Source organism: Lissotriton vulgaris, chromosome 10 (assembly GCF_964263255.1).
Source record: "Lissotriton vulgaris chromosome 10, aLisVul1.2, whole genome shotgun sequence".
Taxonomy (NCBI): Eukaryota; Metazoa; Chordata; class Amphibia; order Caudata; family Salamandridae; genus Lissotriton; species Lissotriton vulgaris.
Window position 1 is genome coordinate 1041987997 of NC_141698.1, and position 24313 is coordinate 1042012309.

Below are 24313 nucleotides of genomic sequence, written 5' to 3' on the forward strand. Positions count from 1 at the left end.
ACCCACCTGCACCTCCTCCATCCACCGCACCTGCCTATGGTTACTGCGCCCCCTCGCCCACCCCTCAGACACGAGCGTACACCCCCCTCCGCGCGGGGTTGGTACAGCCGGGCTGTCCCCGGTGCAGGCAGCGCACGTGCCCGCCGGGCCGCGTTCCACCGCCCAGCAGCATGACACAGCGAAGAGAAGCCCGACCTCGCGCCGGGGAGGGGGCGGGAGAGACCACGAGGGTTTATTGGCAGAGGGGCCGCGAGAGCGTGGCCCCTCCTCCCTGCCTCTGCAGAATGGTGCCGTCCGCGGTACTACAAATCCCCCCTGCCCTGGGCTGCAGAGCTGTCAGTGCAGGGCGTGGGACGTGCTGCTGCGTGGGCAGCGGTGCCAGTGCCTGCTCACTGCGGGGTGGGTCCGGTGATGCTGCGGCCGCGGTACAATGGGGCGTCCTCTGACGCTGGGCTGTCAGTGAAGCTTCCAGTGCGGTCGGTGCACGATCCCTCGGCTTCAGTGCTGCGTGCATCCCCTGCTGGCAGGGCGCTGCAGGGCGGATCCCCCGGTGCTGGCCTCCAGCTGCTCCCGTGCTGCTGATCTCTCGATGCACTGCAGGGTGTGGCTCTTTATGCAGCAGGGCTGCCAGTGCATGCCGCTGCGCTCTACAGTGAGGTGCGGGCGCTGCAGGGCAGGGAGAGTCCTGATGCTTGCTGCTGAGGTGTGCATAAGAAGGTGTGCCCCTTGGTGCAAGAGATCTACCCTGCTCCCTGTGCTGTGCATGCTGCGCCGAGGTCTCCCTCCAAGGTGCACTGAGTGCTCAGGCATTCTCTGACCCGGCGTGTCCCCCTGGTGCTGCCCCCCACGCGCCTACCGCTGCTGATCTCCACGTGAACTCTTACTGCTGCCATCGCCGTGCCCTGCTGGTGCCAGGGAGGACTGCCCTGCTGCTCCTTCTGACAGGTGAGTCCGGCCATCATTCCCCACTATCGTTGTTCCTTAGTGGTGAGTCCCAGGGGGGCACACTGGGCTCCTTCCAACCTGCCTTGTTCTAACTCCGAGAATGGCAATACAATGTGTGTGGGAAAAGGGGGAGGGCATTATAAACCTAAAATAACGCCAACGGGCTTAAACCTCCTATCACTCGACGGGAAAGGTTTAATGCGTGGGGGGAGTGATGCTGAAACACTTGTTAAAGACAAAAAGTAAATGCAAGTTACATTTTTAGTAGGAATATTAAGAAACAGTGCTCTATACTACAACTCCCGCCCCTCCAAATACAAAGAAAGACCAAGAAACGCAAGTGGCGTTCGCTGTCCGTCAGTAGGAACATACCTGAGATGTGTTGCAGCCTCAACCAACTCACACGCATCTATAGGAAATGCAAGACAGCTGTTCCTTCACACCCCACCCCACCCCACCACCCAAGATTACCTCTGATCTCTTCCCCACAACATGGAATGCTCACCGATGCCAGTCTGCTACCCTATAGATGACAACAATGCGAGATACTTCTAAGGAAGCACACCTTCCCCACCCCAGAAGAACCAGAAAGGTGTAAATGGACTACTTTCCTAATCTTTAAAGTAAAACACGTGTTACAGCATCATCCGCCATCAGAAACACAAGAGAAAAAAAAAAAAAAAACAGGGCTATGCATTGTGTTAAAATTGTATATTCCCTGGTAATATCCAGGCTTGCATGTGGTGCATCAGTTTATACAGGAAAGAATTGCATTGACCACTCAACTCCTCGCTACAAGGGGACATACAAATCTTCCAAGCATTTTTGTAATCTATGAAGGAATTATGCGCCCCCCACCCCACAAAAGGGACAAGTAAAGCTCGCTAGTCAGTCTTTGATACTGCACCTTCACAGACATGTCAGAGATTGGCCTAGTCCTGCGAGGCAGCCCTCGGCTTGCAAGAGATGCTTTCGAGCCCTTTTCTACTAGGCAGAATCTCTTCTCCTGTGTTATTAACGACTATTTTTGTACTCGCCATTGTAGTCACTTTTCACTGGTTCATCCTCTACTTTTAGAATATTTCTTGTTTCCAATAGTGTAGGAATTCCTCGTCATGTCTCCTACCAATCGCATAAGAATTTAGAGATGTGTGTTAATGGCATGAATGTGCTTTTTGTAGTGCATAGTGAGTCTGAGTGTGATTTTCTATTAAGAAATGCGTACTTCCCTTAAAAGATAGATATCGGATAATATCTATTAGAGATGGAAACCAGCTTAAATATCCAGGATTAACATCATCAGAATAAAGTGCGAAGGAACTGGAAATTATACATTTGGATAGTCTTGATAAATTGCATTAGTAGTTTTTAGATTTTGTAATTATCCACTTGGTTAATAAAAAGTAGCATAATGTATGAAAGTAGCCATGCTCCGACATATGTATTTTTTAATATCATTATTGGCAATCTGGTGTTAATCTTTCTATACAAACAATTCATATGTTTGGATGAAATGCACATAGACGGTCTGAAATGCCTGGTTCATGCTTTTCGTTGGTAGCATTCTTTACTTCTGAGGCACCCTCATGTCTAATAGGCTGTTGTGGCGCATCTACATTTTCTTGTTAAAGGTTTTTCGTCCTCCATCTTTTTTTCCTGAAACCTCAGAGCAATAGGGTGTGTTGGCTCAAAAAAGTGCATGAAAAAAAGGAGTGTAAAGTAAGGGCAGCAGCTTTCCAGCGAGGAAGGAGTCTTTTCATTGAGTTATTTTGTCATATGTCACTTCAAAATTTAAAACCGGTGAGGTACATTTTCCACAATAAAGCCTGATCAGAGTGGCACTTCTCACAATGGCGACCTCATGGTAAAGGACACCTCTCACAACGAAGGTCTGGTGGCCGGGGACCTCTTACACTAGAGATCTGGTGGAATGAAGCTCCAGTGCTGTGAGACACCTCCCATAAAAAAACTCTTGGAGGTGCACAGTGACACACTAGCGAGAGCTGAGAGACAGCCCTCATGGTGATGGTGTTGATGAAAAGAGATGTAGAGGTCACAGGCGTCTCCTAATGGAGAACTGGTACAGAGAGCCACCCCATAACGAATAATCTGTGGCCATTAATGGTGAGCAACAACTTGTGACTGTTAAGGGCCACATCCCCGACATCTCCGACTAAGATCTGTGGTGAACAGTGGTGAGGGGCATATTTTATGTAACAAACCTCAATGGGCATCAGAGGAGAAGACAGCCTTTAAAAATGAATTTTTGAGGCAGTCAGCTATGAGACACATTTTATTTACTAGGGAGGGTCACCTCTTCTACTGAAGCTTTGCTGAGATCAGTGGTGGGGGATGACTTGTGGTTGATAGTGAGGGCCACTGCTTCTAAGAAGGCTCTTGTGTCGATTGCTGCTGAGGGCCGCCTCTTCTTAAGAAGCTGTGTCTCGGTCGATGCTATCGGCCACTCCTTCGAAAGAGGCTGGTGTGTTGGTCACTGGTGAGAAAGCATCTTCTATAATGAAGCTGTATGGTGGTCAGTGGTGAGTAACACTGCTTTTGGTGACTGGTGAGGGACAATCCTTGTAATGAACATCTCAGGTGGTGAACATTGAGATTTACATCAAATGTGGCACCTTGGAGGAGCAAATAAGGGTCAGTTGTCAACTGATGGTGAAGTTCTTTGCATGATCGGATTAAGACCGGGAAAGACAACGCTTATGGGTATGAAGTATTGTTGGTATTGTGCAGTACTTCCTTCACCCCACACCTGGATGCTGCCTACTGAGCACCCTCTGTGCATTATTTTCTGATGAGCTGCTCTAGCCTATTTCTGACAGCAGTTAGAAAGGCTGTGTTGGAATGGCACAGCCCCTCTGCAGACATGGGGATGGGCGTGTTGGGCGTTGCCACCACTAGACATGCGGCAAGGCTCGCTCACGTGGCGATCCTGCCTGGGCTGAGAGCTCAGCGGGCTTGGATGCAGACAGAAGACAGGGAGCTGCTGCCAGAGGGCATGTCTCCTGTACTGCTTGGTACCAATCCCCTCACAGAGCTTGTAAAGCAGCCACCTCCAACTAAATTGCCTGCAGCCAAATGAGTTGGGTGTGTGCTCCATTTGAGCTGTGGAAGGCATGTTCAGTGTATAATTAAGCGCCTGCTCTCTAATCCCTGTGTTTGTAGAAATGAAGATAATGTACAAGTGTAATCTTATGCTTGCTTTCATAGCTTAAGATATCGAAAATCATAGTATGTTTGTGTAAGTATATATACACAATGGGCCCGATCCACCAAGATACATGTAGAAGTACACATTTGTTATTTCTGTGGTACATATGTACTAATTTAGAAGTGATGTTGACAACCTCAAACACTGCACCATTGAAAGGGCACAGGTGCCTTATCCCCAGCTGTGGAGATGGACGCGGATTCCACCAGGAACAGTCTGGCATTGCACGAAGGAGCAGAAGCTGGCCATCCCTTAGTTAGATGATGCAGCAAAGGTTACACCGCCAGGGCCCTTCTGTGGGGAAGGTGTGGTGTCTACATGGCATCATATGCCACGTAAATCAATGTGTGGTATAGGTGGCAGTCGAATATCCCATGCATTTCACGGATCATGGTTAGAGGAGAATGCACCAGTCGCCTAGTCATGCACCCCTCCCTCACTGAACAGGGAAGTAGAGTGAAGTACGCAGTGGATAGGCACTTCTTCTGTATAAGCATGTTTAAAGCGGATTACAAAACATAGTCATGATATCTGGATTTACTGGGGAAGCTATGTTTATTCTCATTTCTGCGAATGTGTTTGTGTGTGTGAATAGCTCAGTGTGATAGTCAATCATTTGGTGGTCCAATTTATTTCGAGGTTGTCATAATAACCACATTATTTTCACATTGATAAAAAAATAATGCTCCATAATGATTAGTGTGATTGTTCCAGGTGTGGGCAAATAAAATTCACTCACCAGAATTGTCATTTTTGGATACTACGGCATGAACAATGTGTACCAGGTTCAATATTAGAATCCTGCCAAAGCCTGACGTGGGAGGGGGTGGACATGCCACCCCTCAAGGAGCAGTAAAAGAAATAGGCTGTATTTATTTATAGCATTAAGAGTATGTGTTTCTGTTGCTGAAGTAGGCATTCCACTTTAAAGCAAGTAAAGTTGATGTGTTTGGTGGTAAATGTATATTCTTATGAACAGATACTCTCGGTCGAAAACCTCGTTTTTTCTCTTTAAGCAGAAAACCTAACGGAGAATGCTAAAACACAGTTAGGGTGGGTTGATTTCGCATTTGGTCCTCAGTTCTCGCTCTTCGAGTGGGATTTTGTGACTGATGCGAAAAAATGGCCTACGTTTGTGAAAAAGAGTCTGTGAATGAATGAGCAGCGACTTCGGAGCAGCATTCACCCCTAGATCACAAGGCCCTCTAAGCGAACACTTCTCGCAGGGTGTGCATGTGTGTAGATTGTTAGCATCGCTGGGGGCAGCCAGCCAATGTGTCAAGCATCCGTTTTTGCAGCTCTTATAAAAGATATCACCTACAACAGACTCAACGACTGAGAACAGAGTATAGGGGAATTCTAGTCAAATATTGCTTCCCACATCTGTTGCACTTATCAAAGAAATGTGCCTAAAAAGGTGTATTTTTTAAAATACAAACATTTCCATGGTGAAAGCTTCCAACGATCTGTAGCTTAGATAATTAAGATTTATTTGAAGCCCAGTGTAAAACAAGAGCATAGAAATATAATTATCACAGGAATGTGCTTGTGCGCACGTCTGCACATTAACAGTTTGTTTGCAAGACTGTGTAATTCTACAATTTTGTCGAGTAAATACAAAATCACCAAAATAACCTTAGTTTGGTGTTTATCACAGCTACTTTGATGATAATGGAAGTAAAAGAGTGGAGACAAAAATCTAGTATTGCAGGCTGTAGAAAAGAGCTAGAACCCATAATCATTTACCCACTGCACGCACAGCGCTATATGAAGAGATTTTACAACTTTCATTCGTTTTTGTACTGAAAGTTCTCAACAAAATCGTGGAAGGGGGCTGTGTCCTTATAACGAGGATCCTCGCTAATCAAATGTACCTTTTCTATTGTCCTTATATCAACCGAAAGCCATTTTGGCACATTTGGACGGAATCAAAGTGTTGTATGTGTGATCCAAGCAACTGTCTATACAGTTGGACATTCTTTCTGACACAATTCATCATCACACAAACATTTGAAATGTAAAGTGCTGCACAGAGGCAGAAGTCTACTGCAGTCTTGTTGGGTATACCTCAAGCGGGTGTGCTATGAAGTTGATGAGAATGTTCCAGAACAGACACATTTCCAAATTTTAGTAGAGAATGACCCTTTGTTGGTGGAAACTTCTAGAATAAGTCTAAATGGCCATTTCTATCTTAATAAGAAATTGGTTTCCAGAGGCAATTTGGAAAATCAGCAAATCTGATGTACACATTGTCAATGACCAAGAGAAAAAAAAATCAGAGTTCCTCCCTTTGGAAGTTACAAACGTATGTTCTGTTGTCATAGTGATTCTTAACCAAAAAGCAATACATATAAGGGTCTAGCTTACTGCTAACAGTGGCCCAAATCGGAGGTTGTATGAAGGGTAAGAAAGCCGAATTCCAATGAAAATCATTGTTATTTTCCATAGATACTGCTCAAAGAGTTCCAGAAACAATTTGCCAATACGGCTTAATAGGTTTTCAGCTGCACCTGAACTCTCCCCGCCCACCGAATAAAAAAGGGTAAAGGGCTACAGGCAAATACAGGTTTCGGCTTGAATCATCCAATGTCCTAGTACAGGAGGGTATGACCTTCTCATTTGCCGGAGACAGCAAAAAGGGATTAGTATATTAAGTATGATTGTCTGACTTATTGACCAGAGCCCAATTGGCTATTCATGGCAGGCAGTATTTTAGCTGTGGTCTGGAATGTTCTCAGATACGCGCATGATGCTGCGTGCGCATCGAATGGCGGAATGTGGGGAGGTGCTCTTCTGGAACATTCTCACATTAGAGATCTGCGTGCCACTCTGCAGCTTCCTGAACGCCCACGCAGAGTATTCTAATCAAGGATGGATCCAGTGCACGTCTATCTTGGAAATGCATTTTGTTGCTCTAAGCTCACACTGTCTTCTATTAGTGGCCTGAGTAGCTAATAAAAGTATACAGCCTTGTTAATCTTTTCCTTGAAAAGTGGGACCAAACATAAGCACAGTTATGACTTATAAGCAGTAGCAGGTTTAATGCCAGCTAACGCCTGCGCTTCGTGACAGTGGCCGGCGAATGCAAGCATGAGCTCGCTATACTAGTCTTGAAAATCAAGGTAGCATTAACGTTCAGTATCATGTTTTGATCAATTACACACTGTCTCTTCAAATGATTATAAGGGATCATAAGATGGGCTAATCTATGTTCATATTAGTAGAATCCCAAGAAATGTTTTGGTGTGTTACTCTGGTAAGGCTATCATGAGTAACATTTGGTACTGTGTGCGCATGCCACGCCTTGAAATAGTATCAGAAATACATTTTCTACAGTTTGTGGTCAATCTTAGCTACAAAGCTCTATGGAATGCAGCAAGGATAGGGTAGAGGAAACCAAGACAAAATGTTGGGGGTTTGCAGAAATGCTGAGATCAACAACAGTGGAGGAGGGAGCACCAGAAACAAGAAGGTTAGGAAGGAAAACTAAGAGGGAAAAGGGGACTACAAGAAGCAGCATAGAAAGGGTGGGCTACAGAGAAGCACAATGCACGGGCTACAGAAGGAGGCAGATAGGAGCTATGAACAAAAAAGGACAATCTGAATATTCAAACACTGTCGGTAGAAAAGGGTGTATGGGGTGAAAGGAAATGGGAAAAGACCTGAAACGTCTGGTTGCAGCACAGGACTCTCCTCCAGCTGTAAGGAAACATGGTTTGAAGCACACAGGAGTTCAGTTCCTTTACATATTTTCGTAGTTTGGAGGTGATCTATCTCGAAGCCACTATCATGGGTTTTCAATTCAATTTTTCTATTATATTCAGTCTGCTCTTATCCTACGGTCACCACAGCCGCTATGGGCAATCTCCAAAAAAAGAAACACAAAGGCAGTTTATTTTGATATATTCTGCTTTCCACTTCAGATTGCAATACCAAAACTCATCGCAATAAAGGCCTTGTTTGCTAACCTTTGTAAAATAGAAATCATTGCAAAGAATAAGAGTTTCCTTCTTTTTTTTCTTTTTCCTTGTTTATGCCAAATACATGATGGAGAACATTTATATATTTTGGTGCGAAAAATCTACCTTTTTGTCCAAGCCCGCAATGTTTCTTCCAATAGTCACAAGATTAAAAAAAATCTAGATTGGCTTTCTTTAAAAAAAAAAAAAATTAAAATATGTCTGCTGTCCCAAAACAAGACTGCAATGAGACGTATAGACAAGTGTACCAATATTATATGTCACTTGATATATTTTTACTATTTTGTATAATAAATCCTATTTTGTTCTCTTTCAGGCTTGTAGTCTATCCTCCATTAATGGAAGCTGCCTTCAAGATGGCTGCCACATGTAAGTACATATATTAGCACTTGTTTTTTTTCTTTGCACTATGTAGAGTTAGGTTTAGTCAGGGCAGTCAAAGGCTGCACTGTTGCTGCTTATATAGCACTTTTCTTTCTGTCAGGTTTGTGCTTAAAAATACATATAGTAATGGTTTTAAATTGTGAGTGTACACGCAAAATTAGCCATTAAAAGAAATCAAATTAGATGTGCAGGTGTCTGGCCTGGTTTGTAATGACACTGTGGTAGAATAATGTTATCAAAGGTGAGATGATACAGAGGTTTCTAGGTTGATTGTTTAGAACTACCGCTTCCAGTCTTATGAAATATTTTTTGAGCAATTCCTTCTATATTTTCTGCTCTGCCTTCTTTATTTTCCCCGGGTGGAAATTTTTATTTTTTTGTATTTTCCACATTTATTTCTGTTACGTAAGAAGTTACCTCCATAGCTTTTTCATCTAATAAAGGTGGATGAAAAGGATTCTGCATTGCCGCCACTGAAGTAGTGCAAAGCGCACTCCACCATCATTTAGCAGCCGTAACTCTGTGGAACCGCACTGCAGACGTTGCTGGTGCCTGAGGTGTGTTTTTCAGCCGCTTTACCAGCAGTCATGCTTCCATCATGTAGACACTGTACCAACCAGGCTTCCATGGGACTGTTGCGGTGACACAACTCATGCCTGGACATACTGTTAGGAAGCCAGTCTTCAGACCACCATTAAGCAGCTTCATTGCAAGTAGCCCTGCCTCCATCTGGCAATCAGTGTGCCAAGAAACCGGTTCTAAAACAGTGCCAAGTGCAAGGCAACTCTTGGTTTTACTGCCATTTGTGCCCCATGTGGAAGATACTGTGGCAACAAAGAAGGCTTCACCAGACATTGGTGTGCCTGCTGTCCCACCTCCATCAAACAGTGTCTGTGCCAGACTTGCGTCCATCAGACAGTCATCTTTACCAATAAGCTGGTCCACATCAGTTACTTTAGTTGAAATTAGACTTACAGTTGAGGCAGACTCCTGATTGCAGGTTTTTTTTTTCCACAAGGCCTCTTCATTTTATTTCAAATTCATACAGATGTCAAATAATTTGCTCTAAGAACCTTAAATGCAATAAAGACATCAGTAATCAGCCACGGTAGCGGGCATCTTTGACGTGTGATCTGAAGCTTCAAACGCAAAGACCTGCCAGTCATGTTGAAGGGATGCATGCTCTCCTGGTGTGTAGTGGTGGTGTGCTGGGCAGCATGCAGATGGTGGTTCTTGCTAGACTGTGAAATCTGTGGGAGGGAGGTGTGCATGAGAGATGGAGCTAGGAGAACAGAGGGAGGGGCTTTATTAAGTTAGCAAGAGTGTGTCATTCTGCAAGCAGGAATGGTGCCTCTTTCAGGGTAAAACACCAATTAATGAATCAAATACAAATGTGAACCTATATATTTAGAGCAGTCATAAAAGACGGCAACGCAATCCTGGATCACTGACGAGCAGGTAGCTGTGTAATTCTTATTATCTGAGGGATGTCTGCCCATGCTGCACAACTATGGTTACATTAGCGGCACAATCCTAATACCTCTGATTGAAAGCTGATAAGCGAGCAAGGAGTGTTAGCCACTGCAAAGGACCGCCTCCTGAAACCTGCGCCTCTAGTTGGGGATACATTTATGGCATGTCCATTTTTACGTTGAGCATTCGAGACCTCTTGTATATACTTTAGTTTATACTTATATGTGTATGTACTTTGTGGGCTCTGGAGATCAGCCCTAGGACTTGTCTGCTTCCTCTTAAGGACTTATGGTTCAGTTTAACTGTTTCTATTTAACTGTCTTGATAGAAAATGACCAGCAGAGGTCAGTAAAATACCAGAATTGCTTTCTGCTGAGGGACTTTATTTTAGTTTTCTGGCAACTGCCTCTATTTGACTTTCTTGATAAAAAAACGCCTAGCTGAGGTCAGTAAAATACCAGTATCACTTTAGCATTCTCTAAATTCTAGTCCATAGAAATTGTCTTCCACGAGCACCTGTAGACAATAATATTTTTTTTCAAATCTTGTATTTTCAGTGAGGTGACCACCGAAGGCCCCGATTTTATATTAAAATCAGAGCTTTGGACTATACCATTTCCGGCTGAAAGGCAATATTTCTCTCCATGTGTTCCCCTACCTGGCGTGTCACGCAGTTCGATGCATACTTTCCCTCCATGTTAAAGAACAGTAGCTGTTTCTGTACCCAGGCTAATGTGCTGCATAGCTAAATCCATATAAGGTCCCAAAGGTGAGACCGATTGCATTGCAAATGCTTGTTATAAGTCTGCTGCATTGCTGCAGCCCGCTTTACCAACTTAATGTCGTTCATCCCTGTGCATCACTCTCCTGCATGCAACAGGGTCTTAGGAATTTGGGTTAACCCTATTCCTCTGCATGTCTATACCTATCCATTTTTACAAATATATATATACTGGGTATACCCAAATCACCCTCCTAGACCTGGGTATGGGACACTGTCATATACGAAAAGAAGTGGGTATGGAGGAATTAATATATAGCTTTTATTTTTGAGTGGAGCACATTCAACTACCCTCTTTTCAGTTTTTTGTCACTCACAACCATATTATCAAATTAGTAAAGACACACATATACAATGGCACCAATCAATGGACAAAGCATAACTACAAACAAAATAACATGTGAAAAAGGTATATACAAAACCATACGCTCAACTATGCGTTGCCAATACCCGGTAAAATAGATACTAGTGTTCACCCATTTGTTCTGGGTGATACACTCTGAAGTAGTCTAAGTAGACACTTTAGGCAAAGGGACTTATTTTCCTATTGCTCTAAATTGAAATTTGTCCAGAATTTTCTGGGCTGGATCATCAATACTTACTAGTTCTCCACTATCCGCAACACTGGCACGGAAAGGTCTTAGCTAGATAAAAGCCCAGACATACATAAAAAAAGATTTACTTTTAATTATGCAGCTTGAAGAAACTATGTTGTTAGTACACATGGGAAGCATGCAAATGGGATTTCCGGAAGGCTCCTAGTTTTTCGTTTTTTACTAATTTGTTACCGATGGGCTATTTTCTAGTCTGTATTGATTTTTAAATATGGCAAACTGCAGAACAATGGTATTCTTTTGGTTGATTCTTACTACTGCAAACACGAGTTTCAGGCCAGTAGATGTGCTGATTCGGAGGCAGGAGAGTTACAAAAATGATTTTGTAATGAAGCTTAAATAACTGCAGGTATAAATCTTTGTAAGCCGGTCTATAATTCAAACGTTTTTAAATATCTATGTTGAACTGTACATTTCGAAAACCTATTGGGACTTTCAAATGTGAATGTAAATTTGATGGTTAAATAAATATGGAAATCCATCCACTGCAGCCTCATTTTTACACTAAACACAAAATAAAGATGAATACAGATGGAAATGTCAAAAAACAAATACCATAAAATTGGGAACCCTATTTATAATTCACATTTTGAGACCTGCTGCGTTGGATAGCATTACACCAACATGGCACTGAGCAGCCTTTTAATATCCATTTATTTTATCCAATTACTTTTTTAAAATACGTTCAATGAGGAGACATATTCATCCAGTATTTACACTCCAGCACAGCTGTACATGCCCACCGAAATCAACGTTCAGCAAAATTATTCTAAATATGCAAACCAGTAGAATTAAACGTTTGCAGCAGCCTTTATTAGGTGAACATTTAATACAATTCATAACTCTTGTAATGATCCAAGTCGGCTTTATTATGAAATTTACCAATTAAATTAGCACTGCTTTCGGTAGGACAGTCGGTATTTGTCATGTGCTGCCTATCTGTGTTCTGTAAAAATAATCAAAGGTTTTTTTTTCTCACCAGCAACTAAGGTTTTTTTTAAAGGAAAATACATAATGCAGCAAAAATAGTTTAATATTCAACTAAGCTGATGTCCGTTTACTACTTACTAACAAGGTTTGTGAATTCCTTTATATGTATAGTGTATTTTTTGTGGCTTAATGGAAAAATGTTTATTAAGATTTGTGTAGACCTAGATAATGTGGAGTTCGGTTTGTGTAAGAATGCATTTTGCAGCCTTGTGTAGTGAGAAAAATGAATGTGTGGTGTTTGGCGTAGCGTCAACTGTGAATGGAATCATTGTGAAATGTAGGATCTACAAAATATTATGCAGTACGATAGGCTTCAAGGCGCACTTCGAATAACAGTAGGCGTTAGTGCTTCGGAAGAGGTGCAGTGTAATTCAGGTGCTGCAAAAACTGCTAGCCTAGCTGTTAGGAAGGCTTTGTGTGCGTATGAGGTGGCCAAACGAGCACCCATGGGTGTGTTTATCTTGCCTTAATGAGACGTAATTGAGATTTATATAGAACATAATTTGCCAATGAGGTAGCACTGCTACACCTCTGGTAGTCCAGAGGTGAATCTCAACGGCTCTGAGGTTTCCATCACAGAGCTGTGAATAGCATGTTTGGACTGGCCTGGGTGTACGTTACAAGTTCTGTCTTAATGTGTTTCGATGTAGGATAGTGTGTGGTGAGTTCTTGTAGGGTGAGTTGTTTGCATGATGATACCCAAGTGCATGGCATGTCTGTGTATGTTATTTTTAAGACGTGTACTTGGTGCTGGTGGAATATACTTCTAGGTGTGAGTGTTGTGCGAGGAGAGGAGAGGAGCGTGCTCTTTTTGAGCATAGTGATAGCCCCTATGTGGCTCAATTGCACTGTGTAGTATTTGTGCTTTTGTTCGGTCTAACATTTACAGTAAGGTGTTTTGTGTGTCCCTTGTGATTTCTGAACTCTGCTCTTGTGAGCACAGTGGTAACTAATTCTATGGCTTTGTTGCGGTGTGCTGCCGAAGGTATGTGTTCTGCTTGGGATTGGACACCTGTGCTTAATCACAGTGGTAGACAAGCACATGGGACATGTGTCCTGTGTTGGGTGTGTGTGTGGGGTTCTGTGTACATGTTATGACCAGCCAGAAATGACTAATCATGAACCAGCAGCAGCAGGAGGAGGTATGGGCCCTGTGCTGGACATGTTCTGCAGAATAAAAAGAATGTTTTAACAGATCCAGTGTTCTTGATTCGATCCTTGTTACTACTGCGTGCGAGGAGCAACAACGTGAATGCATAATATTGGCCTAGAAGCCTTGCAATAAAATCGAGGGGAAACCTCATATCTGAACAAAAATGGCCACTGAAACCAGTAGACACCATTATCTCATTTCAGAACACAGCCTCATTCACGTGGAATGTTCTCGTTAACAGTTCTGTAGGTGTCCAAAATATCTAGTGCCACGAAGTCTATTTCCAGTAGAGACCCCTGTGAACTGGTTAGCTGAAAATTCTTTCAGCGCCGAAAATAATGATGATCTCTTCCCCTCTTTGAGTGCAGTGTGGCACCATTAGCCGTAACAGCTGTAATCGAAGAACAGCTAAGGCTGTCTACTTCTGACGTCACTGTCATAATGTGGCTAGCCATTGGTCAGCAGACACCTGGGTCTTGTGACTGTCATACCTCCTTCTCAGCAGCACAATGTGTACCCCATGAATGTAACCCCTTCCATGCGCTCTTCGGCCCCCTGTACAGTGACGACCCACTGTCGCCCAGCCCCCCACCCATCTGCCTGTGCCTTGTATTCCCTAGTGTTGTGAAGCAACCCAGACCACAGGCAGCGCTTTACTAAAGACTTCGTACATAAGCCTGCAATTCCGGTTGTGCCTTCGACTCTCGTATTTTCTGGAGCGAGGCAGAAGCATTAAAAGTATTTCATTAATATCACATTAATTGTGCGCGGCTGTTTTAGTGAGTGTTTCTGTGAGCTTATAGGCCCGTTAAATATGAAAATTATTCTCATGGATCCAACCTACTGACTGCAAAAAAAAACTGCCTATTTACTCCCGAGTAGCCTTTGAAAATATGTTTTCACGCGGAGGGTTTTGAATGGATGAAGCGGCCTCCTCGCCTGCCTGGCAGAGACGAAACGGGTTGAATGAATAATAAAACGAAGGCTGGGTTGGAACGGGAACAGTAGTAGCCACGGATATGGGGGTATCCGGAGAGTGCGCGGGTTTCTTTGTCATCTGAGCGGGTCACGGTGGGGCTGGGCGGAGTAGGCCGCGCTTTTTTCATTTCATTTTGAAGAAAAATATTGTTTTTTTACTAATGTCATTATTCATATGACCATAGTATATATTGAGTAAAAACTGACATGCACACTATGCTAAAGTCGATTGAACAAAATGAGAGCACGAATGTAATCGCCACAATCGTTTTTTGAGGCCGTTTTATCCTTTTCATATTATTTGGAAACGAGAATAACGAACTCTAAAATGAATCCCAAAGCCTATTGGCTGAGACACAAACGTGCAAGATTGCGTTTAAAAAAAAAAGAGCTTAAACCAGATATGATTAATAGTGTAGCATCGAAATTTTATTTTTTGCGGAAAAAAGTTTTCTTTAATTTATGTGGCTGCTATTTCAACGTATAGAATGCACTCAGAAACGGTTTCTAGAACTGAACATGTCGGCGCTGTTTTTGCTGAGGAAAAAAAGGGTGCTTCTTTCGTGTGGCAGTAATTCCAGAGAATTGAGAAAAATCTTTCTTCGGAGTCGAATTAAAATTGTGGTTGTAATTTCCGTGTCTTTCTTTCCACCTCTGTTTGCTTGCCAAGCATCGCACAGAGACATGAAATATCCATTTCGACATTTTCTTCGTGACGTCTTTAGTTTCTTCTTTTCATATATGTTTTGCCTGAAACTTTTTGTTGTTAGCCAGCTTGTTTTTATTTTTGTTTCAATATTAAATTGACAGAAAGCCTTTGTTACGTACTTCATGGGAAGATTGCAGTGTCGGTGGCCAGGGTTGGGCAGGGTGGGGCGGGCGCCGGACGGGTCCGCGGACTCTTTGTCTGAGACCCGAGGAAACGAAGCGATTGTCTCCCTATCTGGCATCCACTTGACCTTTGGGAAGAAGTAGAAGCCCCAAGTTAATGAATGTAAATACCTTTGTGTCGCCTTGCGGCTGGGGGCGGCGCCCGGTTCAGGCGCAGCGTGAGCCGGGGCTCCATTCATCTTCTATCGGGAGAACCGCGACCGGCGACTCCGCGGCGATATTCCTTCTGTAGGTCACCGCAATTCACCGACAGCCTCGCGAGGAATCTGATTGTCGCGATACACCGCTTCTGCGTTTAACCTTCCCGCAGAGAGGGGCTGGAATAGATCGTTTTTGAAAAGCTAGTAAGGGTTTTCTGTGGTCATTTTTCATCGCCGCTGCGTGTCATCCACAGGTCTCCTGTAGGTACCGGGTTTCTGAATGGAACATAGCGGCGTTGTTTTCGAGCTTATTTACGTGGGTGTTTAGATAGCGCTCCCTATCTCCTTGCAGCTGCTTCACAGCGCTTTGTCCGGATGGAAATGCAGTGAAGAGCGCGGATCAGGGCAGAGTGTGTGGAGGGTCCCCACACATCATTTGTCATGCGCCGTTACACGAATAAACAAATATAAACTGAGAGCTGGCTGCGAAGCGCCAAGAAGTGCGAGCAAAGGCAATTCAGTGGGAGTTTATGCAAACCACGTGTTTCAAGGAAACATCCCTGGCCGCGCAATGCAGTCATTCGACAAGCAACGATTTTTTAAAATTAAGATACATTTAATTTCGCAACAGTGTTCTAAATATGGCTTATTCTTTTTAAAAAAGATTATTAGAGCATTTAACGCGAAAGGTATGTTTTGCAAACACCAAATTCCAAGTTGCTGCAAGATGCTAAACAAAGAGGAATCTGTTACACTGATTTTTTTTCGCACTTTGAAAATATATACTAAAAAATACACAGGGTACTTTTGCTAAACTAGGTATTTTTTTGTCGTTTTGCCACACATTTGGGAATTTAATCTGCTACCAATAACGCCGAATGTCTATTTTCGTGGATTTTTCATCGGATTTGAGATCATATTTAATTTACAGCGCGTCCATGTTTCCGGGGGGGGGGGGGGGGGGGACCTTTTCTGCTTTATTCTAGACGAATTTTCGATTTCTTATTTATTCGTTTCCGTCAAGTTTTCATCAAAGCAGATTACTGGTTTACGGGACCACGATCGGTGCATTTTGCAAGAACTGGACAGCTTTGCGGGACGGGCCTGATGGTGTTTTTTTTTTTTTTACTCCTGTTTAAGCAATATTTATTTGAACGTTTATCCCTCCGAGTTGCACGGGGAGTAGAACGCCTAGAGCTTGTGGTTGACTGGGTTAAACTCTGCATCGCGAGTACCGTAGACAGCGGCTGCTGCTTGTAGGAGCCGGCAGCGCCCCGTGGGTGGGGCGAGGGTACCCCAATACCGCACCGGAGGGCCGAGGCTCAGGAGTTGAACGCAAGCCCCTGCCTTAAACTCCAGTCCAGAGAGTCAGTCAGCTGAACGTCTTTCTGCCTTTCAAGGCGTGTGAAGTGGTCTCACCATCGATGCAGAAAGAATGAACTCCCCGTTCACGGGAGAAACGAGCGCAGCGTCGGGCTGGGACATAAAAACCGGCCCAAAATAAAAGTGGCCCCCGTTGGCGAACCAGAGAGCGAAACTAGTGGCCACATTTCCAAATCAGACCAGTTTTAAACTTGTAAAGAGATGCTGACGCTGTGTTTGTATTCTACAAGGTAGGGGGGCTGCCTGCGTTTGTCTTTGGTACAGGCTGTTTGTGGCGATATCAGAGAAATCCAGGGTAACCAGCACTTGCAATGCGACCACTCCCGCCTTTGGGACCTTGTCAATATTTCGCCCGCAGCCTATTATCCTGGGCGCTGCCACAGCCACTGTTCTTGAAGATGGACGCGTTGACGCTATGAGGTGCGTTGTAGCACTGCTGTGAAAAGTACTTGTCATTCAACAACTTGTGCGTGTGCAATGTCCACTATCAACATAGCGTCATCTGCATTCCTAATCCTTTGTACGAGAGAGCAGCACAGATCCATTTTTAAGCAACGTATGTAACTGTCTTGTAAGTTCAAACATTCATTTCTTGTTTTGAGAAAAAGTATAGGAATACTCTAGACATACTTTAAAAATTGGAAAGTTCATCTAATGAAATGAGTCTTTTCTGAACCATCAATACTGAGCGCAGGGCACTCATTTGGCTCCTGAAAAAGAATGCATCAACGGTTGCATTGTTTGGGGTTGAACTGGAGAGAATTGGATTTCATCCAGGGACTGAACTGCAGACAGTGTGACTAGTGAACCTGTGGCCAAAAACCGTCTTGTCTGCTTCACCAAACTGTGTGGTCCTAGGCATCTTACCTTGATTAACAGAGAATTGGCCATGACTATCAAATGTAGGAGTTTAGAAGTAATACAGTCTGAGTAGGAATCATGTACAACATGTCCCTGATGCCTTCCTCGTTCTTCCACTGTAAAAACGATCTGCATTGAGCCAAAAAAAGCCAATACCTCCAAACACTAAGCAAGTGATGCCTTTTATGAATCATTAGCAACGGTGACTGCGTAATTATGGCTCATGCGCACTTTCTGCTTAAAGATCCTTGTCCGGTTGGCTAGTAACATTGGTGTCACTTGAAGAGAATGCACAGAATTCAGCATTCACGTGGCTCATCCAGTTAAATATCAGCATGTCAAGCTCATGGGGAAACGTTCATAGTAGGTCAAAAGAAAGGATTATCTATTTGGCTCCAAAAGGAACTTTTAATCTCTCTTAAATTAAAAAGAACTCTAATTTGAATTACATGAAACTTAGCATAAAAGTAAATACTTATTTAGAAAGTCTTTTTTCTGTTTTGTGCAAATCCACTCAGCAGTTTTTGAGAACCTAGAGTCACAAAAAAGTCTCCGGAAGGCAGCAAAGGCTTAATTCTTTTGTATATCTTGCTGAGAGGTTGAGTGAATTCTAGAAATCTCGCTGGCAGGTGGCAATTGAACATTTTTTCTCCAAACCTAAGGGTGCAAGGGAAGAATGCACACACTGTAGGGTGGATTTTGGGGAGGGGATGGGAGTCTCAGAGGAATAAATACTGGCCCGCCCAAAAAAGTGTCAGTTTTTTCCCAGTTATGCAAATTTGTTAAAGTGTATTATGCAAATACTAAAAATGTTTTTTAAATAATTTAGTGACCACTCTGCAGCCAGGCCCTGCACCAGGAGCCTGCTGTGCATGGACACACTTCTTAGGGGCTGTTACAAGGCTTGACCACTGGCCAGGCCCACTACCCAGTGAGTATGACCGAAGCTTATGTGCGTCAGGCTCGATTGCACAGGCAGCCTTCGTGCATGGAAGCTGGCACACCACTAAGCCCTGCATCCCGCGCCAGCTCAGCACCACTGAAGCTCAAGGTACATGCACTGGTGCAGGGCCTAGTCACAGCGAACGGACTGCGGCCATTGGCAGCGGGCTTGGACCAGGCCACAAGACAAGGACAGAGCCGAAGGCCATGTAAAGCTGCTACTGTGGCACGAGGGCTGCTAAAAAGGAATCCGCATACTGAGCACAGCAGGTTTGGAAGCCAGAATGGGGCAAGTGGCAGAGAGGCTGGTGCTGGTCTGGCACTAAAGGTAACCTCCTCTGAGCAAGGGTGTAGCAGTGTACAGTGCTCTTCACTGTATGGAGTGGAAGTATTAAATATTACGTTTGATAAAGGCTCTGTTAACAACTTTTAGCCTATTTATCTGTGTAAATAAATAAACAGAAACATACTAAAAATTAACCAATGAAAGTGTTGGTATAGTTCCCATTTAATAGACAACAACGTCTGACAGCAGGAGACTATGCACAGTGTTTGATGTTGGCCAGCAGTTTGCTCCAGGGATAATTGTGGCAGATGTGGACCTCCACATCAGTGTTCATCTTGCCCTCCTTGCTTACGGAGAGGGATCTGGGACCTCAGGCCTCACAGGCCGGTCAGAGCTGCGACTGGAAGGGTCACCTGGTGCTTCTCGAACCAGGGCGCTTGCAGCTTCCATAGCGAAGGTGTCACTCTAAGACTGTAACAGTGTCAGGCACCTGCTTCCAGGTTTCGACTGACTTGAACTCTCAACATCATCTCAGTGGTCTGTCCTTCTTTGCTTGGCATGTCATCCAGAGAGATAACGAGCCGCATCTGATTGGCGTCTGGTATTAATGTGGCAATATTTAAAGTTAGTGGTTTATTTAACAGTGTGTAAAGAAACGCACTTCACTGCTTTCTGAAAAAGACGCTTATGTCAGAGAGGTGACCTAACGTCATGAAACGTATTGTCAATAAACAAAACAAAATAAAGTAACATAAGCGCATAAGTGTGTGGTTAAAAATGATACATTTGCCGAAAGTTGCACGTGAGTGCACTTTAAGTTGCACTCCGTAAAACAAATGTAAGTAACTCTGCTGGAGTTAGTGTCTCGTTAACATGGTGAGGGCGTGACCTTAACAACAAAAAAAAACACCAACAAGGCTCTGCACGCACCTCTGCGGCAGGAAACTAGCATGTAAACCATGCAGCGTTGAGATAAGTGTGATGCTATGGCTCGACACGAAACTGGATTGTCATGCCCAGACAGGAGGAGGGGCCATCACGCGCCGTGAAGTAGCACTGCGGCTGACCAAAAGAGACCATTAGTGAAATCGCCAGGGGGTGGGAACAAACACAGAAAGGAGTGACCAATATGGACAGACACCAATAACAAGCCAGCATTTCTGAATGCCACAGATAACAACCAATGGCAATCAGTGGATGTGCCAAAAGCCCACAGAATAGATACAACAGGTTTTACTGACAGCGTAAGCGCTGTCCAGGCTCAACCTAATAAAAACCGGACCAGCAGACCATAAAGCGGTGCGCACACTGCACTGACAGACCAGCCCTACAGGCCAGTCCGACCCTGAAAGAGCGTGAATGACATGCTTCCAATCTGTAACATTTTAGGGAGGGTCTACAAAGGTGGTATCAGGGCCACTATTTAATGAATGGACACGTTAAGGGGGTCAGTCCAGTTCATGATCGGCCCCCACCTCACACTAACACCTCTCTCTCTCTCTCTTTGATTCTGCACCCGTTTACTGTCTTAACATGTGTTAATAACATGTCGTATTTTAAAATCGAAGGAACTGCGAGGATTACCAAAGTCTCAGTTGTAGCTGTGAAAATGTGGCACAGATACTTCACTTTATGTGTGGTTTCACTTGCAAAGTGCAACATCTGCCATTGCTTGGCATGTTGATGCAGAAGGTGGTGTGGTAAATGACTGTGTCTCCTTCTCCCAGTGACTGCCTACTTGTCCCAGAGAGCGTATCTTCCTGCCCCAGAGACTGAGACGGTGTCTCCCTGGCCCAAAGACCGTGACTCCCTGCCCCAGTGTCTGTGTCTCCCTGCCCCAGTGTCTGTGTCCCTCTGCCTCAGAGTCTGTCTCCCTGACCCAGTGTCTGTGTCTCCCTGCCCCAGTGTCTGTGTCTCTGCCTCAGAGACTGTCTCCCTGACCCAGTGAGCGTCTCTCCCTATTTCTACGTCTTCTTGCATTAGTAGTCTTGTTTCTTTGTCCCTGTGACCGTGCCTCCTTGTCCCAGTGACCGTGTATTCCTGTCCCAGTGACTGTCTTCCTGTCTCTGAGTCTTCCTGCTTTAGTAGTCTTGTCTCTCGGTGTCTGACTCCCTATCCCTCTGCCCTATTGGCTTGTCTCTTTGTCCCAGTGATTGTGTCTTCTTGACCCAGTGACTGTGTCTCCCTATCTCTGTGTCTTCCCGCCTTCGTGGTCTTGTCTCCCTGCCCAATGACTGTCTCCCTGTCCCAGGGGCTGTGTTTCCCTTTATCTGTGTCTTTCTGCCTTGGTGGTTTTGTCTTCTTGTCCCATTGACTGTGCCTCCTTGTCCCAGTGACTGTGTCTCCTTATCTCTGTCTTTTCCCGCCGTAGTGGTCTTGTTTCCTTGTACAAGTGACTGTGTCTCTCTGTCCCAGTGTCTGTGTTTCCCTGTCCCGGATTTCGTTGTCTTGTCTTCCCGACCCAGTTCTGCACCCGTCTACCCCAGCCTCTTCCTGTCTTAGTGTTTGTCTTTCCTTGTCTGAGCGCCTGTGTCTCCTTGTCAGTGTTCTTGATTCCATGGTAGCACAGTGGAGAGGAGGGCGATGTCTTCCTGCCCTTGTGTCTCCTAACCCCAGTGTCAGATCTCACCGTCCATTTGCCTTAGTCGCCCTGTTTACAAGCCCATGCCTCCTAGGTCTCATAATGCAGTGTGATATTTCTGTTATCTGTCTCTGCAATCCTATGACTAGGTGGATTTGACGCAACATTTACTTTTACTGTCTAAGGGCTGTGTAGGAAAGACATTTATCTACACATCTTAATGACTTTACAGAGTATGGGACAACATGGCTCTTATATACGTCGCTAAATCAGCACATGAATTGTATGTATCATATTGTATTTCTTTACTGAGCCATTACTTGGTGTTGAAAAGGAGGGTGTGGTTCAAAAATACGACATTGTGACAAATGGAGAAATAGAGACAGATTATAGACCGTCTACAGGAGAGCAAAACCTGCCACAAAATCTCGCTGAGATGGAAGGAGTATTAACTACATCGATTCTGATCGATTTACGACTGGAGGACAATCCAATGGGGTTTCCTCTCTTCCCCTAGATAGCATCTGGCTGAGCCTTTTTTTGTTCTCTCTCTGCTAGTACATGTGCTCAACTAGGACTTGTATCTAAGCCAGATTTGTCTTCTCTGGATTGCACACACATTTACATATACAGTGCAGCAGGCGAGCTGTGAAAGTTATTTAAATACTCCTGACATATAAATAGTGTAGAGGAGGGAAAGGGGGGCTGTGAAATATATTTAAATACTCCTGACATATAAATAGTGCAGAGGAGGGAAAGGGGAGCTGTGAAAGATATTTAAATACTCCTGGCCTATAAATAGTGTAGAGGAGGGAAAGGGGGGCTGTGAAAGATATTTAAATACTCCTGACATATAAATAGTGCAGAGGAGGGAAAGGGGGGCTGTGAAATATATTTAAATACTCCTGACATATAAATAGTGCAGAGGAGGGAAAGGGGAGCTGTGAAAGATATTTAAATACTCCTGGCCTATAAATAGTGTAGAGAATGGAAAGGGGAGATGGGAAAGATATTTAAATACTCCTGGCCTATAAATAGTGTAGAGAAGGGAAAGGGGAGATGGGAAAGATATTTAAATACTTAAAGTTTATAAATGGTGAGGGAAAGGATGGTGGGAGAAATAATTAAATACTCCTGGCTTATAAGTAGTGTAGAGGAGGGAGGGAGGAGGAGTTGTGAAATATATTTAAATACTCCTGACATAAAAAGTACAGAGGAGGGAGAGGGAAGATGTGAAAGATATTTAAATACTCCAGGTTTCTAAATAGTGTAGAGAAGAGAGAGGGGAGATGCGAACAATATTTAAATACTTTGCTTTATAAATAGTGTAGTGGAGCTGAGATGTGAAATATATTTAAATATCCAGGTCTAAAAATAATGAAGAGGGACAGGGGAGCAGTGAAAAATAATTAAATACGTGTAGCATATAAATAGTGTAGAGGAGGAAGAGGGGAGATGTAAACGGATATTTAAATCCTGGCTTATAAATAGTGCAATCACAGAAATGGTGGTTGCTGAGATCAGCAGGACATCATGTCTGTGATTGCTTTTTAATAAAGCAATCTTTCCCCAAAATGTTTTTTAAATGCAGTCCGTTTTTCTTAAAGGAAAACTGGATGCAAATAAAAGCAGGCAGTGGTTCGTGGGACTACTGCCAAGTCTTAAAAAAGAATTGTTTCAACATTTACAGATGAGAAGAGGGTCCCATTGGGGACCCCTTACCATTTGCGAATGGTTAACACCGCCCTTGAGGGGGGAACATCACTTACAACGCATTTTTTACAACGCACTACCATTACATCGCAACCATTACAACGCATACCATTACAACGCATTGCGCTGGGGGGCGCTCTAGGATAGGGAATATATTTAATTTACTATCCAACACCTTCCCTGCTATCCACGGGGACTGGAGTTGGAATAGTAAATTGAATAATTCACTATCCAGCGCCTAAAAGCATTATGCGTTGTAATGGACTACGTGGTAAAAACCGCGTTGTAAAGGCATGCGATGTAAAAGCATGCGTTGTAGCGACACCAATCCCCCTTGAGGTGCTGGTAAAATAATGAATGTTTTGAGACCATAATTTGGTTTTAAAAAATTTCATACATACCACTGCAATTTGGCATTTGGAAGGGACGCCCTGAACACGATCCTTCCAATTATCGAATTACTAAGCACAATTTATGACCAAATCGTAATTTGTGTTTTGCACATATCAAAAAGCATTTTTGCGGTCGGAAATGGCCAGATTCTGTGAATTGGGCCATTACCGACTGCAAACATGTTTTGTACATATGCCCCTAAGGTCATTCTCACAGAAAGGTCTGAACCTGCCTGCTGGCAGGAATGGTGATGAGTGGGTGGGCATGAGCGGTAATGTGAGTAACAGAACGCAAGAGGTTGGGCTGCATAATTATCGCAATGGATAAGTTGTTTATAAGGTACTCAAAAATGGTAAGTCACAAGTATCTCCTAGCATCCTGTACACAAAATTGAATCGCGCGCGAGAAATATGAAAAGACATCTGTTAAATAATGGAGACCAAGGGGAGTGGGTCGGCCAAACTGCACCAGCCATGTCTACCGCATTGTGTCTTGTTCCAACATGGCGGTGTGAATTTGCATAAAGAATATCACTACGCACCAGTACCTGCATTATGGATGTCTCCGGGATGTGGCCAGGACGACATGGCCCCAATTCC

General features: G+C 44.0%; 1 long non-coding RNA gene across 1 annotated transcript in view; it reads left to right on the forward strand.

Moving 5' to 3' along the window:
* The first annotated feature begins 364 nt into the window (after nucleotides 1-364).
* LOC147689286 (uncharacterized) overlaps nucleotides 365-24313 on the forward strand; it is a 196399-nt gene continuing 172450 nt past the window's right edge. The window contains exons 1-2 of the long non-coding RNA XR_015300605.1: nucleotides 365-945; nucleotides 8468-8520. This is a non-coding gene — a long non-coding RNA (uncharacterized LOC147689286). The remainder of the gene's footprint in view (nucleotides 946-8467; nucleotides 8521-24313) is intronic.